At 41.8% G+C, this 14,708-nt stretch overlaps 1 protein-coding gene across 1 annotated transcript in view; it reads right to left on the bottom strand.

The window, feature by feature from the left end:
• The window catches only part of GATB (glutamyl-tRNA amidotransferase subunit B), a 79,902-nt gene that overhangs the window by 53,582 nt on the left and 11,612 nt on the right, over positions 1-14,708 (bottom strand). The gene's annotated exons all lie outside the window — the stretch shown is intronic.

Genomic DNA, 14,708 nt, shown 5'->3' on the forward strand with positions numbered 1-14,708 from the left:
GCGGGCACATCCCCAGCAGGGAGTGTGCAGGAGGCAGCTGATTGATGTTTCTCTCTCATCGATGTTTCTAACTCTCTATCCCTCTCCCTTCCTCTCTGTAAAAAAAAAATCAATAAAATAATTTTTAAAAAAAGAAAAAAAAGAAAGAAAATGCATGCGGCGGTGGGTTCCACTGGGCAGGTAATGAGCTGCCACCTTGGGGATCCTTTCCTCTACATCTGGCATCAAAGTCAACAGGAGGGTCCCAGAAAAGCTCAGCAGAGTGGTTACTACATGGGATAAATTTAACCTCACTCCCTCTGCAAGCAGAGCAAGGAGGTAGTCAGAATGCACGGGACGCACTGATTCCTGGGAGAAGGACCCAAGAAGCAGCTCACCAAACAACCTGCATGAGATTGAAACACACTTTGACAGATGAACTTCCGGAAACTACAGGGCTACAGCCATTTCCTCAAGGTCTGGGAAAGGGGCACACCTGCCTCCAGTCCAGATCTGCCAACTCTGAGTGTGCCCTATACCCTGACTCTCTCCGAACTGCTGGTCCCCCAGGGGCTCCTGGAGCTCAGGGCCTCTGGATCCGCCCTGCCCCACCTACAGGTGTGGATGTCCAAGAAATGGCAACTCCCTGGCCCCAAAGGCCATGAACAGCTTTTAAGAACTTTGGAGGAGGGAGGGATGGAGTAAGACAGACAACTAGAGAGAAGGAGAAGGAGCACTAAGTTCTGGAGCCAGGCCCACATCCCACCTGTGCTATGTGGATATACTGCTGTGACTAGAAGCTATTTCCTCATCTCTGAAACAGAGATTTCATGTGAGCTTGTGGAGTGGCTAGACTAGAGTAACAGCCAGAACATCTACTCTGCAGTAGGAATTCAATTTTAGTTCACTTTCCCCACTGTACTTTGGGGAAATCTTTGAGGATACTGTGCTTGCTGATGAAACATTTCTATTTTTATTAGAATATTTATCATGTGCTTTAGTATCTGTAGTATACTCTTACGCATATAGGGCTTCCCAGTTCAGCATTTTCACATCCAATATAGTATCCCAGCCTCACAGCAACCTTGTAAAGAAGGAACTTACATTATTCCAATATTTCAGAAAAAGAAAAAGTAAAACCCAGAGATACTAAGAGACTCCCCCAAAATCACCGAGTTGGCTAATGGTAAAGCTTGCTCTAAAGTCCACCTGTGCCCTTGCCTAGAAGATGACAAACAATCCCTGTGTTTTGGGGACTGCCTCTCCAGGCTTGGACAATGAGTGAGGCTCCCTGACAAAGGCATAACTTGATCAAACACAGATTTGAAAAACAAACCTGTACATCTCTACTTACTGCAATATACAACCCCCAAAAGATAATCCCAACAGCCAATCTCCCTCCTGGTAACACCACCACGTGCCTTTCCCCCCGGAAGCCAGGTAACAGAATGGAGTCAGCCATCTCATAGCCTCTATTTGGAGTTCTGCATTCTGGGCCAAATCATATTGCCAGCTCGGCACTAATAATGGTTTCACGAGAAGATGTGTGAGTGTGGGAAACAGGATGCTCTAATTATTGATGCTTTCACTTGCTGTTTGGCATTTTACTGAACAGTTGCTACTGTAATACAAATATAACTGGTAGACACTGCTGCCAAGTTCAGGCCTGATGATGCCGGTCAAGGCACACAAGACTGCGAAGCTGATGTCCCTGCCTCAGGCCCTAGCGTGGGCTTGCTTGTAAACTGCCTGTCTCGCTCTGTACCAGTTCTTGCCTTAGCACTCCACTCCCACTATATTTCCAACTACTGCTTCCTCTCTCATCTCTGTCCAATCTGCCCCTTTGGGGCCAACCTGCTTCCTCCCAGGAAAGAAGAAAACCTGGATTTATTTTGCTGGCCTATTTCTAGGCATACATTGCCAATAAACTCTCTGTGCCTGGCAGGTACTAGGAGAGAGAGCAGAGTTGGGGTGATCATGGACTCCTGCTGTGCCTACAAGCAACTGAGCAGACAGGCACATGATAAACCATTAATTTCCAAAGAATAAGAATGCAGTAAAACACACAAACATTGCAGTGATATTGACTATACTTTAATCTGCTTTTGATGATTTAGAAGGCTTGAAGTACTTCAGGGTCAGAATTATAAGCATCAATCATCACCACACTACAGTTGCACAGAGGGGCTAGTAAATAGAGAGTGCCAGTTAAAAGAATGCCAACCAAAAATAATTTATTATGATCTTAGTCAAGCTGCTTATGACAGATGGAGGTCTAGGTCAGCATGTTCTGAGGATAGGATGCAGAATTGGGAAATTCAACTTGGGCTGTTTTTATTCTACAACAGTTCTTAAATGTCTAAAAAGTATTAGGCTTCAAGGATACAGAAGTAAATAGGGCTCTGTCACTGGCCTTAATAAATCTGCAGTGGGGACAGGAACTTGCCAACATCTCTAACATCCTTCTCAAGTTCACCATCCACACAAGGATGATTCTGCTAAAATGCAAATCTTATAGCATTCTGTTGCCTAAAATCACTCAACAGCCCCCAATGTCTACATGAGAAAGGCCAAGCTCTTACATGGTCCTGCCTGCATCTTCAATTTCATCCCCAATCACACCCCTACACACCCTCACATATGGTCCAGTTCCCCTGTACAAACCATGCTGACCTGCTGACCCTCCCTATTCTTAATCCATTCAAGATCTACTGAGATGTCACCAAACCTCTGAAACTTTCCTTATATTCTTCCCAGGTACCGCTCTGACCTTCCACACCTTTCCGTTTGTGTTTGCATCAGGGTCCATTGAACTTGTTTACATATATTTCCATTACACTAAGTTTCATGAGAATGGGAACTGTCTGTTCATCCTGTATCCCTGAAGTCCAATACAGAACTAAAAAATAGTGGTGCTCAATTAATAGATGTGAAACTCACATGAGGAGGGAGGTGATGGATATTAACAGAAGTTTTCAGAGAGGCAGCGATACCTGAATCTTCTCTAAGGTATTACCTGCCACAAAGGTCTTACCTGTCTCAAACTTGTTTCAGGAAGTGTCCTGAAGCAACAACCAATCATGTTTGATGTGATTAAAGAGGTGACTTGAAAACTCAAGACTAACTTGTCCTAAAGAAAGCATGGTCCAGCATTGTCTTTGCAATTGAAATAAGGTGACTACAAAGGATCTCGGGATTAGCCACAGCAGCCTTCATGTGGAAGGAAAGCAATGAACCTTGGAACTCACACAACACACCTTTCTCAGCTGAGCCTTAGGAGACTTCGCTCTGGCTGCAGAAACAGTGCAGTGCATGAGTATTTATCATGCTCATGCACTGCACTGTGTCAGCAGGTGTGCTATGCACATCACATACCTTTTGCCATTTAATCCTCAGAGCAATCCTAGGGCAGACACTATTATAATCCTCATCTTACAGATAGTGATAGGAATCATACAGATTAAGTCATTTGGCCAAAATGACACTTATAATAAGAGGCAGAGCCAGGAAGTAAGAGCCCCAGAACTCAGGCTAGTACATTCCATCTTAAATCTTCAAAGAATAAAGAGTTCTAGTGTTAGCTTTCAAGACTACTAACACCTGGCCATAACTCCGGAGCAGCAACACAAACCAAACCCTACTGGAGAAAAGTTAAGGTAGATATTGTTTCTAACATTTTTTCTTGCCAGTTTCTATCTCTATAGGTTTGTTTTCAGATGGTGAGCACCTAGAGGGCAAACACTGTGTTCTTTTAACTTTGCAGAACACTCAACATACAGTGTCTAGCATGTGAAGGTTTGATAATGTGTGGACCTACAGGCTTTCTCCATTAGCAGGGAATGTTTTATTGCTAGACTTCTGAAATCCCTAGACACATACACTCATGAAATGCCTTATCAAATAAGTAAATGACTTCAAGCATACAGAAAGAGGCCAGTTCTTTTATTTAATCAGAAGATAAGGAAGGTCTAATAGGTAGAGGCAGGAGATGAGACAGTCAATAAATTTCATGACTACAGAGACAGACTGGGCAGATCCTGGTCAGCAAAAGGATATGAGGGTGGATGTCCCACCACTACCCTAGTCTAGTCCTCCTCAGCTCCCACGTACTCTGCTAAGCACTATCTCCCCAGCCAGACTGAGCTCCCTGAGGGCAGTCATTTTATCTTATTATTCTTTGCCCCATTATCTACATCTGATTAACTGAGGTAATGGATAATTTAACATTCCCTTTATCAACATTCATAAGCTATGAAATGAAAGCAAAATTGTTCTATAAAATATATGTGTCAGGAAAAAGAAACCACTTAGTATGTAAAATAGGACACATTTAATGCAGAGACTTTACCCTGGTGAAAGAAGAGATGAGACGTCAGAGGGCACAGGAAGGCCACTTAGGAGATTCTCAACAGAAGGAAGCCAGTCCTACCCCAGGGCTGAGGACGGGGCACTTAGAGGACACTGGACACATGGTAGATTTGTCATCTACTAGCTGGAGCCCTGGTAGAGGCCCACCCACTACCCGAGATGTTGTCAGAGGAGAAGAGGAGAGGAGAAAGACCCTGTAGCTGCTTTCCTCCCACCTTCAGTCTTTCATCAGATCCTGCTCTTGGCCTTACCAGTCAGAAGCCAGGTAACCTGGGAACTAGAAACTGGAGGTGGAGGTGGAGAGTGCGCAGATGCAACAGGGACCAGAGCATTCTGAGCCCATAAAGATATCAAAAGATAAGTACTGGGAAGCGATTGTCTTACTCTGTAAAATTCAAACTGAATGTAATCAGCTATGCCAGCAGTTCTCAACCTGTGGGTTGCGACCCCTTTGGAGGTTGAAGGACCCTTTCACAGGGGTCGCCTAAGACCATCGGAAAACACATATATAATTACATATTGTTTTTGTGATTAATCACTATGCTTTAATTATGTTCAATCTGTAACAATGAAAATACATCCTTCATATCAGATATTTACATTACGATTCATAACAGTAGCAAAATTACAGTTATGAAGTAGCAACGAAAATAATTTTATGGTTGGGGGTCACCACAACATGAGGAACTGTATTAAAGGGTCACAGCATTAGGAAGGTTGAGAACCACCGAGCTATGCAAAAGAAGATGGAATAGAGCTGTAGAGAAACAATTTGGGCTTCCTCCCACTGAATGTATGATCAGACAGTGGAGAAAACAGGAAGAACAACTCCTTAAGATGCCAAAAAAGAGGAAATCCTTAAGAGGAAAACCAGCAAAATGAACAAACTTGGAGCAGAGGCTTAAGACTTGGATTATGGAGCAGCACCAGAGTGGCTTATGTGTGTCAACCAAGCTTATTCAATGTCAGGCAAGAATGTTTGCAACAAAATGAACATTGTCGATTTTATAGGCAAGGCAAAATGGTGCTTCAATTTCATGAGGAAAAAAGGGTTGGCCATGAAAACACAAACAAAGTTAGCTCAGAAAATGCCACCAGTTTATGAGGATGATCTCACATATAAAGACAGTGACTCAGAGGACAGCAGCATTACAACAGAAGTTGAAGAAATTGATATGTCTGGAACTAATAGTGATGAAGAAGAAAGCAGTGATGCAACAGAGGCTGAATAAAGTGATGTGCTGCATAAATCATAGTACTGGTATGTAAACATTACCTGCGGTAATTATTAAATAAAAATGTGTTCTGTTTTATGTTTAAAATATTGATTTCTTAATTTTGGATTGGAAAAGTGGGGGGCGTCTTATACACAGAAAAATACGGTATGTCAAATTCTACTAATTAAATAAATCTATTCACTAAAGCCAGTCTCTGGGACCTGTAACAGGAAATAGTTTGTGATGTACTTCAAAGAAATAAAACTGCATGTCTTTCAAAATAGTCTGTAATTCACACCATTTCTCTCCCCTTCCTATTTTACCCTCAAATGGTGAGCTATCACACCCAGAGTTAGTCCAACTGGTATCAGTACCTCCTTTAAAAACTGACAATATGACAAGACAACTGTGCTCACTGAAAATCCAGTCAGCAATTCCTCTGGAGCATTAAAACAAAGACTATAAGTTGATGTTTTACAAAAAGCCCAAAAGGAATTATTCTGTGAAACTAATGCTACATATGACAAATTTGATGACTGAGATATAACATGATAAATGCCTTAATTTATGAAGAGAAGGTAATTAAGATTTACTAAGTAAAAATAAGGCAGTAAAACGGGCCTTTATCTTACTGTTAACCATAAATATGTCTCAAAGCATGCACTCCCTCTGATTCATATTCAAAGCAAAAGTTGCCACACAGATAAATTTTCATTATGGTAGAGAAAAGTGTTCCCCCATTTCCTCACCCCCCACATCCCTTTTCACCACTGAGCTCTTTATTCACCAGCCAAAACAAATACAAATACTCTTGAGCTATGATAATTAAGCTTGCTAAAACTGGTCAGTTAATTTTTCTAAAGTGGAATTTTCCATTAAAAGTTACTGGTTTTATGGAAATATTAGATATTTACATAAATATACCCACATAAATATGTATACTCTTTATGCCTAAACATGGGCACTGCCTAGGGAAAAGGAGAAAGAGAATGTTATATGTTCTCTTGTTTAAATCCCTTTTTCACAATGGAGAAAAAGATAAATATCCATCTCATAGGAAACAATGTGTGTTCAAAAGAAGAGTGTTGTTCCAGCTGTCCTTGAGCTCCAGTGCTCCTCTCCATTCCCAGTCCTCTTGCACCATTTCCACTACCCAGGCTAATCAGGATCAAGGGCAAGAATATTTTCTTGCTCTTAAGTATCAGAGACCCATTCTTCTCATTTGGGATTCCATTCTCCTCCTGCCTCTGCCTACCTCCTGGGGAAGGCAGCCTAGACCAGTTTGGCCTGCGGCACTGGAGCAATCTCTCTTGCTTTTCCAGGGACCATTGGAATACTAAGATCTGACATTCATCTCTGGGCTTGAAGGAAAAATGAAAAGCCCTTGACCTTAGCAGCGCTTGGCCTGCCTCTGTGCTAGGTGGAAAGAGTTCTCACATGACACTGTCTGATTTGCTCAGACTTCACTTTGGGGTTGGAGGCCAATGGCCCAACTACTATAGCATTCATTTGAGGAGCCTCACACTCAACCAGTTAGCAAAGTTAGATAAAAAAGTTTGAGTTGCTGGCAGCCAGTAAAAAACAAGATTGGGTGTGCAGGTTAACTGGTCTCTATTCCTTTTTCCCACAACATTCCCAACAGTTACTAATCTGGCATTACTCACTGGCAATTAACCTGATCTCCAAGAAGACCTCTACTGATGAACAAACTGAGACAAAACTGAGTCAGAAAGACCTGAGTTGAAATCTCATCTCTATTGCTTATTAGCTGTGTGACCTTGCACAAATTACCTAACCTCTCTTGGCCTCAATTTCTTTATCTGTTAGGTAAAAAAAACCTTATTTTTCAGAGTTGTTCTGTGAATTAAATAAAATTACTCAACAGACTGGAAGTGTTATTAAATGCAAGATGCCTATCTCAATCAAATATTTCATAATCAAGCTTTTCTAGGAGATAAGGGAATCCAATGTGGAAAGGTCTAAACAGCTCCACAGATCCATCAGTCCGGATTTACAATCCAAAGTAAGGCACAACAGATGCTAAAAGTATGCACTATGTCAACATAATATTTCCCCATTAAATGATAACAACATCTTTTGTGATCATTAGTGTGTTATCTCCAGTGGAATAGAGATCACATTTCTTAGTGTCTCAGGAAGCTTGTATTATTGCATTTTCCATTTTTTAGGGAAGCAAAATTTTCCCGGATAACATTGTCTGCTTGCCTGTGGCTGACAAAAGCCCGCGTTCTCAAGTGAAAGAAATGACCTTCTAACAAGTTGTCAGTTATAGTTAACTAAGTCAATTTTCACCTCCATCTCACTGTTGCCCCACATATCTATGACTTCCTGCTTTCTAAGACAGCAGTTACTTTTGAAATTCCACTAGCGTCTGTGGAGAAGAGATGTATGAAGGCATGAAGCAGACATGGGGATAGAGTTTTTAGAAAAATCAGTTCTTTTGAATACTTTTTGAATAAAACTTTGGGATGGGATCAGGATTGTTAACTTGGAACATTTGTTTTTCTCTTGTTTACAGTTTTTAAGAAAAGTATATTAATATTAAAAAGGCTAAACCATACAAATCTAAATTTCATTTTAGATTGCCAAGTCTTTCCTAACCAATCCTAAAATTCACTAATAGGGCTCTATACTTGGAGAGATTTAAGGGAACGACAAACTATTTCATATTCAAGAATAATCAATGAAAGATAAGAACATTAATTTCATTAGTGAAAAGCTCTAATGACCCCAAATAAGAGCTTTCATCTTTATATAAAAGATCAGAAGCAACTGGCTTGAACCAGAGGACCTCTAAGAAATGCTGGCTAGGTACTCACTATCGGTATGGATAGTGAATTTGGTGGGACAAGGCCTATGAATGTTAAAAGCAAATTCCTAGAGACACATGTCATCTGTTGAAAGTACTCCTACTATGTTCATCAGTCCCAGGAATGTCTCGAGGACAGCCTTTGAAAGAGTCTATCAGGACACAGATGTTTAGGAAGAAAAACCTACCTTCCCCGCCCCCCACTCCGCCCCCCACAAACACATACAATTTATTTCAAGAAATCAGCTTACATGATTGTGGAGTCTGTCAAGTCTGAAGTCTATGTGGCAAGCTGGAAACTAGGGCAGAAACTGCTCTTGAGATTTTGAGGCAGAATTTCTTCTTCAGAAAAACCTATCTTGAATTTTACCTATCTAATAGGAATCTAATAAAAGACAAACACGCAAATTGACTGTACTTTCGCTATGCCTTAAGCCACGCCCACCAGCCAATCAGAGCGACTGAATGCAAATTAACCCAACCAAGATGGCGGCCAGCAGTCACGGAGATGAAGTGAGCAGGAGGTTTGCTTACTCCAGTGATGGAGGAAGCCAGCCTGCCACCGGCCCTCAGCTCCACTCAAAAGCAACAAAGTTGCAATTATAGAAGGTAAATAAACCCCAGATACCTGCTTTCAGCTGGCCATGGCCACGGAGCTGGAGCTCAGCTCTCAGCTCCACTGAAGGCAACGAAGTTTCAATTATAGAAGGTAAATAAATCCCAGAATAAAAAAAAAAGAAAAAAAGGAGAGGCTGGGAGCTTCCATTGCCAATGGGCTTGGCCAGCCTGAAAACGGCCCTCAGCCCCTCACCCAGGCTGGCCAGGCACTCCAGTGGGGACCCCCACCCTGAAGGGAGTGTGACCAGCTGCAAAAAGGCCATCAGCCCCTCACCCAGGCTGGCCAGGCACCCCAGTGGGACCCCCACCCTGATCCAGGACACCCTTCAGGGCAAACCAGCCGGCCCCCACCCATGCAGCAGGCCTCTATCCTATATAATAAAAGGGTAATATGCAAACTGACCCTAACAGCAGAAGGACTGGGAATGACTGGTTACTATGACACACTGACCACGAGGGGGCAGATGCTCAATGCAGGAGCTGCCCCCTGGTAGTCAGTGCGTTCCCACATTGGGAGCTCTGCTCAGCCACAAGCCAGGCTGATGGCTGCCAGTACAGCGGTGGTGGTGGGAGCCTCTCCCGCCTCCTCAGCAGCGCTAAGGATGTCCAACTGCAGCTTAGGCCTGCTCCCCGCTGGCAAGTGGACATCTCCCGAGGGCTTCTGGGCTGCCAGAGGGATGTCTGATTGCCAGCTTAGGCCCAATCCCCCAGGGAGCAGGCCTAAGCCAGCAGGTGGTCATCCCCTGAGGGGTCCCAGACTGCGAGAGGGCACAGGCTGGGCTGAGGGACCCCCCACCCCCGAGTGCACAAATTTTTTTTCCCCTAAAGCTGTCTATTTTTTTTTTCTGTTAATGCTTCCATTCTGTTGTCTTACCCTGTACATGTAATTTCTCAATATGTGCTTCTTTGAAAGACTTCTATGACTGAGAACTTCATATTATTGTTACTCATGCTGTTGTGATATGTGTCATTTTAAGTTATTTCAGGTGAGTGTTACACAAGTAACACTCCCTGTTCAACCCTATTGGTCACTATGAAATGGAAATAGCTTGATTTATCTTTTAATGATGCAAAGTGAAGAATATGACTTTCATCATAATAATAAATACCATTTTTTTAAAATATATTTTATTGATTTTTTTTTACAGAGAGAAAGGGAGAGAGATAGAGAGTTAGAAACATCAATGAGAGAGAAACATCGATCAGCTGCCTCCTGCACATCTCCTACTGGGGATGTGCCCGCAACCCAGGTACATGCCCTTGACCGGAATCGAACCTGGGACCTTTCAGTCCGCAGGCCGACGTTCTATCCACTGAGCCAAACCGGTTTCGGCATAATAAATACCATTTATGTGCCACTTGAGAGTTTATGAAGTGCTTTCATATATATTTCACTTCTTTGCGTATATGTAGCAATGGAAGAGAACAAGCAAGAAGATAGATAAGAGAGCTTACTGGTGTGATTAAGTAAACAAAGGTTATGAGTGACTACAGGCATCTTGAACGTTTACAACCAGCTATAAAGGAAAAATTCCCTGTTGTGTTTTGTTGGAAATGAACAATTAGCACATATTGCAGAAGGAAATTCAGTCTGGTGCTTTAAGCTAACAACGGGAACCAGGCAATTCTTCTTTTTTTTTAAAGAAAGGCCCTGAGCTCCCTGTGTTCTTGGGAAAATCAATAGGCCATCAGTTTTTTCTATCAATTGGGGCCGGAGCCCCTGACCTTGCTCACTAGGGTGGCCTATGAGTTGGCAAACATCACTGAAAATTCAAGACATTGATAATCACATATTACTGCCTGTCTGCATCTCCTAAGAAAGCTGCAGAACATGACAAATTGATTGACTGATTGATTGATTATGCTTCTTGCTTTTATACTTGTGAAAGGATATTCATGCATCAAAATCTGGAATACAATACTTTAAAGGCTCCTGAGGAAACATATCTTTTGATTCTCACTTATGCTCCTTGCCCCAACACCAGGCCTATAATAAGGATGCAACCAGTGGTGGAAGGCTGGGAAACATGAAAGCTCAGTAGCAAGAACCCTCTGCTGCAACTAACAGAATGCTCTAAAGAGGGGCCCAGCCTGATCACACTAACTATGCCAATATCACCAAGCCTACGCTTGTCATTTCTGGGATGCCAATGGCAAAATGACTTCTTAACTTTGCCAAGATTTTAAAGAGCTAAGGAAAAAAAATTCCCCAAGATGCTGCAGTGGAGAGAACAGCCAACTCCTCCCCCCATACTAAATGTGAAGCTGAAAATACATATCGAAGTGACCAAGTAAGAAAGGCCTATACCAATGGCCTCAGAGGACAAGTATATACTTGTGGTGTGGAGAAAGAATCCCACAGAATCCATTAAAAAAAAGGGGTCTCACCTCTACTCACAGACACAATAAAACTGGTATTCAAGGGCACAACTGGGCATTCTCCATCCTCCTGCCTCCATGTTTCCATGTGGCTGGATTTTGCTCTCAACTCCATATTGCCTTGTTTCCCAAAGAGAAGTGGCTTTTCTGACTAGTGACTTTGGGAAAAAGAACATGTGGCCAGTGTCTTCTGGCTGAACATTTTTATTATAGCCTCTAGTACAAATCATCAGAACAAAGCCTGCATGAGCGCCTTCTGATCAGCATGCCCGCGGAGATGGTATATGCTGGTCTATTCTGGCCATGTGATAAGCTTTTTCTAAGTGGAAGGCTTACAGTTTTGGGTAGCTGAGTTCAACTCAGGTAGAAAGCGCTAGAAGCTATTTGCTATATATCAAGTTGCAGTTTTAAATCAAGCCATTATTGATAATAAAGTTGATTGGTTCATCTCCATCTATCTGATTTCTCAATTAGTTCCGACTCAAAAGGGGAAGGAAGTATTATTTTCATACTTCCTTTCTAGCACTCATAAACCAACTCCTTTCTAGCACTCATAAACCAAATCTAGAAACCCCACAGCATCACCAATGACTCCACAAAGAAGAAGAAACTCAAGAGGGCCAGCTGCCATGGCCGGGCATGCATTTCCTGTGAGGGAACAGCTTTTACAGGTCTGCTGCAATTTTGTACGTTCTGAAACTGTCTGTGGAAGAAAAATGAATGGTGCCCAGCTGCATGATTTGAGGCTGCATTTTTATTATAGGCTTATAGTATAAATCACCAGAACAAAGCCTGTATGAGCTGCCTGAATGTCAGAGACAAACACAGTGTCACAGAACACAGTTAGGCAATTTTTTTTTTAACTACTACATATTTATATCAACAAAAGATCCCTAAGCTTTTGTCCTCCTAGGCATCTTTGGCCATGTGTTTATATTTTATTTTCTACACATTCCCACCTCACTTTCTAGCATTTCAGACCTTTGGGAGCAGTAGTGTGCCACATCTATTTTAAAGAGTTGAGAGTTCTAAGTATAGCACCGTCTCCTCTAACAATGACTCGTTGTTGTGCTCAATCTCATCCAAGCACATATTTTGAAGGGAAAACAAACCTGCATGAGGGGATGTGGAAATGTGAGAAAAGCCCTTTCCAAACACAACACTGAAGGTTTCTTGCTCAGAAATCAATCTCTAGGGACAGGAAATGCTGCCTTGAGACATTCCCTCACCAGGAAGGAGCACAGGGCCAGGTGAGAGAGATGCTCTGCAGGCCCATGGGATTCACTGGTTAGAAGGCAGACGAGGTCCCTCAGTTCCCCATAGGTTCCTCCACCACAGGTGCTCCTCTCAGTTCAACACTATTGTTGTTGGTTTTTTGTTCCTTGACAGGACAGAGATGGTATCATCCTTTCCACACAAAGGTAAAGGGAATGATTCATTAAAGATGAAATTTGGGGGTTGGGGGGAAGGAATGATAAACTTTCAAGGCCATGGGTGAGAGTGTGCAACCCTGCACAAGTTAGGGGAATTTGGAAAGAGCTCAATGAACCAAGATTCCTACAGATCTCGGCCTCAACCAGTGTGCAGAAGTGCAATACACAAAAAATCACCATAGGAGAACTGCAATCAGAAGAGAGGGATATCCTGGTGGCAGAGGAAAGAAAGTCAGAGAGATGTAAACATGCCTCTCATGGCCCATTCTGAATCTCTGGGTCATGACCATTCACAACCTTGGCCACAGTCCCAGCTCTGTTGTCACATTCTCTGTTCCCTTTTAACGTTTCAATCTTAATAAAGTCTCAGCCCAGACTTTAGGTTAAAACAAGACTCTAGAATTGACTGTCTTAAATTTATTCTCAGGAGGACTTGGGGTTCAATTTTATTAACTCTTTGGTCCAAGAACCCCAAAGCTAAGAGATAATCATGAAAAAATAGCCCTGGCTTTGACCTAGGGCATCTGGCAAAAGCCAATGTAAAAGCTCTTTGGAGAGACTTGCTTTCAACCCAGCCACAAGATTGCCACTAATGAATCCCTGTCAAACATGGCTTCATAATCCAAAACTACAAAATACACAAGAAGATCACATATCATTAGCCAGAACCAGCAGACACACAAAAAAGAACAGAGAGCCCAAGAACTTCAGCCAATAGAATTATTAAACACAGACTGTAAAATAAGTAGATTTAAAATTGTTAAGGAAATAAAGAACTATATACATGAAAAAGGAAGAAGATATTTTCAAAAAAACAGAAAAGATTTAAAAGAGAAAAATAGGATTTCTATAAATGAAAGGTACTCTCAGTGAAATAAAAAAACGCAGTGGGTAGTTAAAGAGCAGAGTAGACTTAACGAAGAGAGAATTAGTGAACTGGAAGAAAGAGCAGAGAAGACTTTTCAGAATGAAGCATACAGAAAAAAATCTTAAAAGAATTTTCCATTAGCTAAGAGATGCCCACAGGCAGAGCTGCTCTCTTAATAGTGGGTCTGGGGAAATCCAGTGCCTGGCGATCTAAACTGGAGGCTAATTAGGCTAGATCTCCTTTTGCCCATTTCATTTTCTGAATTAGCACTTTCCCCTCTCCCCAGGTTTAGAGTTCTCACCAGATATTGTAATAAACAGCACACACAATCAGTGTCAATACTGAATAGCCAATGCCTCTGTGTGTGTATAAGCATGTGAATGTATACTTATAAACAAACAGGGGTGAGCAAAAGTAGGATTACACAGTTGTGAGTACATGAAATACAGAGTTCATTCTTGTATTACTATTAATTACTGTGTTATTTATTTGTATTACAACTGTAAACTTAATTTTGCCCACCCCTTTATTATATATACACTTAAGTGTTAATGTTCTGAAATATATACAGACACATATTCATGCAACTATGGTGAAACATAGACTGGAAGCTGAGCATTAAACTGGGAGTGAGGAACCCAAATTCTCAATCTAACTGGGACAATAAGTAATTGTGTGACCGTTGGCAAATTACAACAGCTATCCTCTCATCTGTAATTTAAAAGGACTAAACTAAATTATTTCCAGGATCTCTTTCTACTGTATCAGATATGGTTTCTAACTTCAAGAAGCTAACTGGCTTTCATACCATCCATGCACTTTATTTTGTAGGACAGGTCTCTATTCAGAGCCTTGTTCTTATTTACATTAACAAATGTGATAATCTGACTTTCTGGGCAGGAGCAGATAGAAATAATAACTGAGCAGTGAAAAATGAGCAAGGGATTCCTAAAATCAAATATACTGACAATAGCTTTTAAAAGGAGGTAGATGAGGAAACCTTAAAAGAATGGCCA

The sequence above is a fragment of the Myotis myotis genome, unplaced genomic scaffold (assembly GCF_014108235.1).
Source record: "Myotis myotis isolate mMyoMyo1 unplaced genomic scaffold, mMyoMyo1.p scaffold_m19_p_6, whole genome shotgun sequence".
In the NCBI taxonomy this organism is placed as follows: domain Eukaryota; kingdom Metazoa; phylum Chordata; class Mammalia; order Chiroptera; family Vespertilionidae; genus Myotis; species Myotis myotis.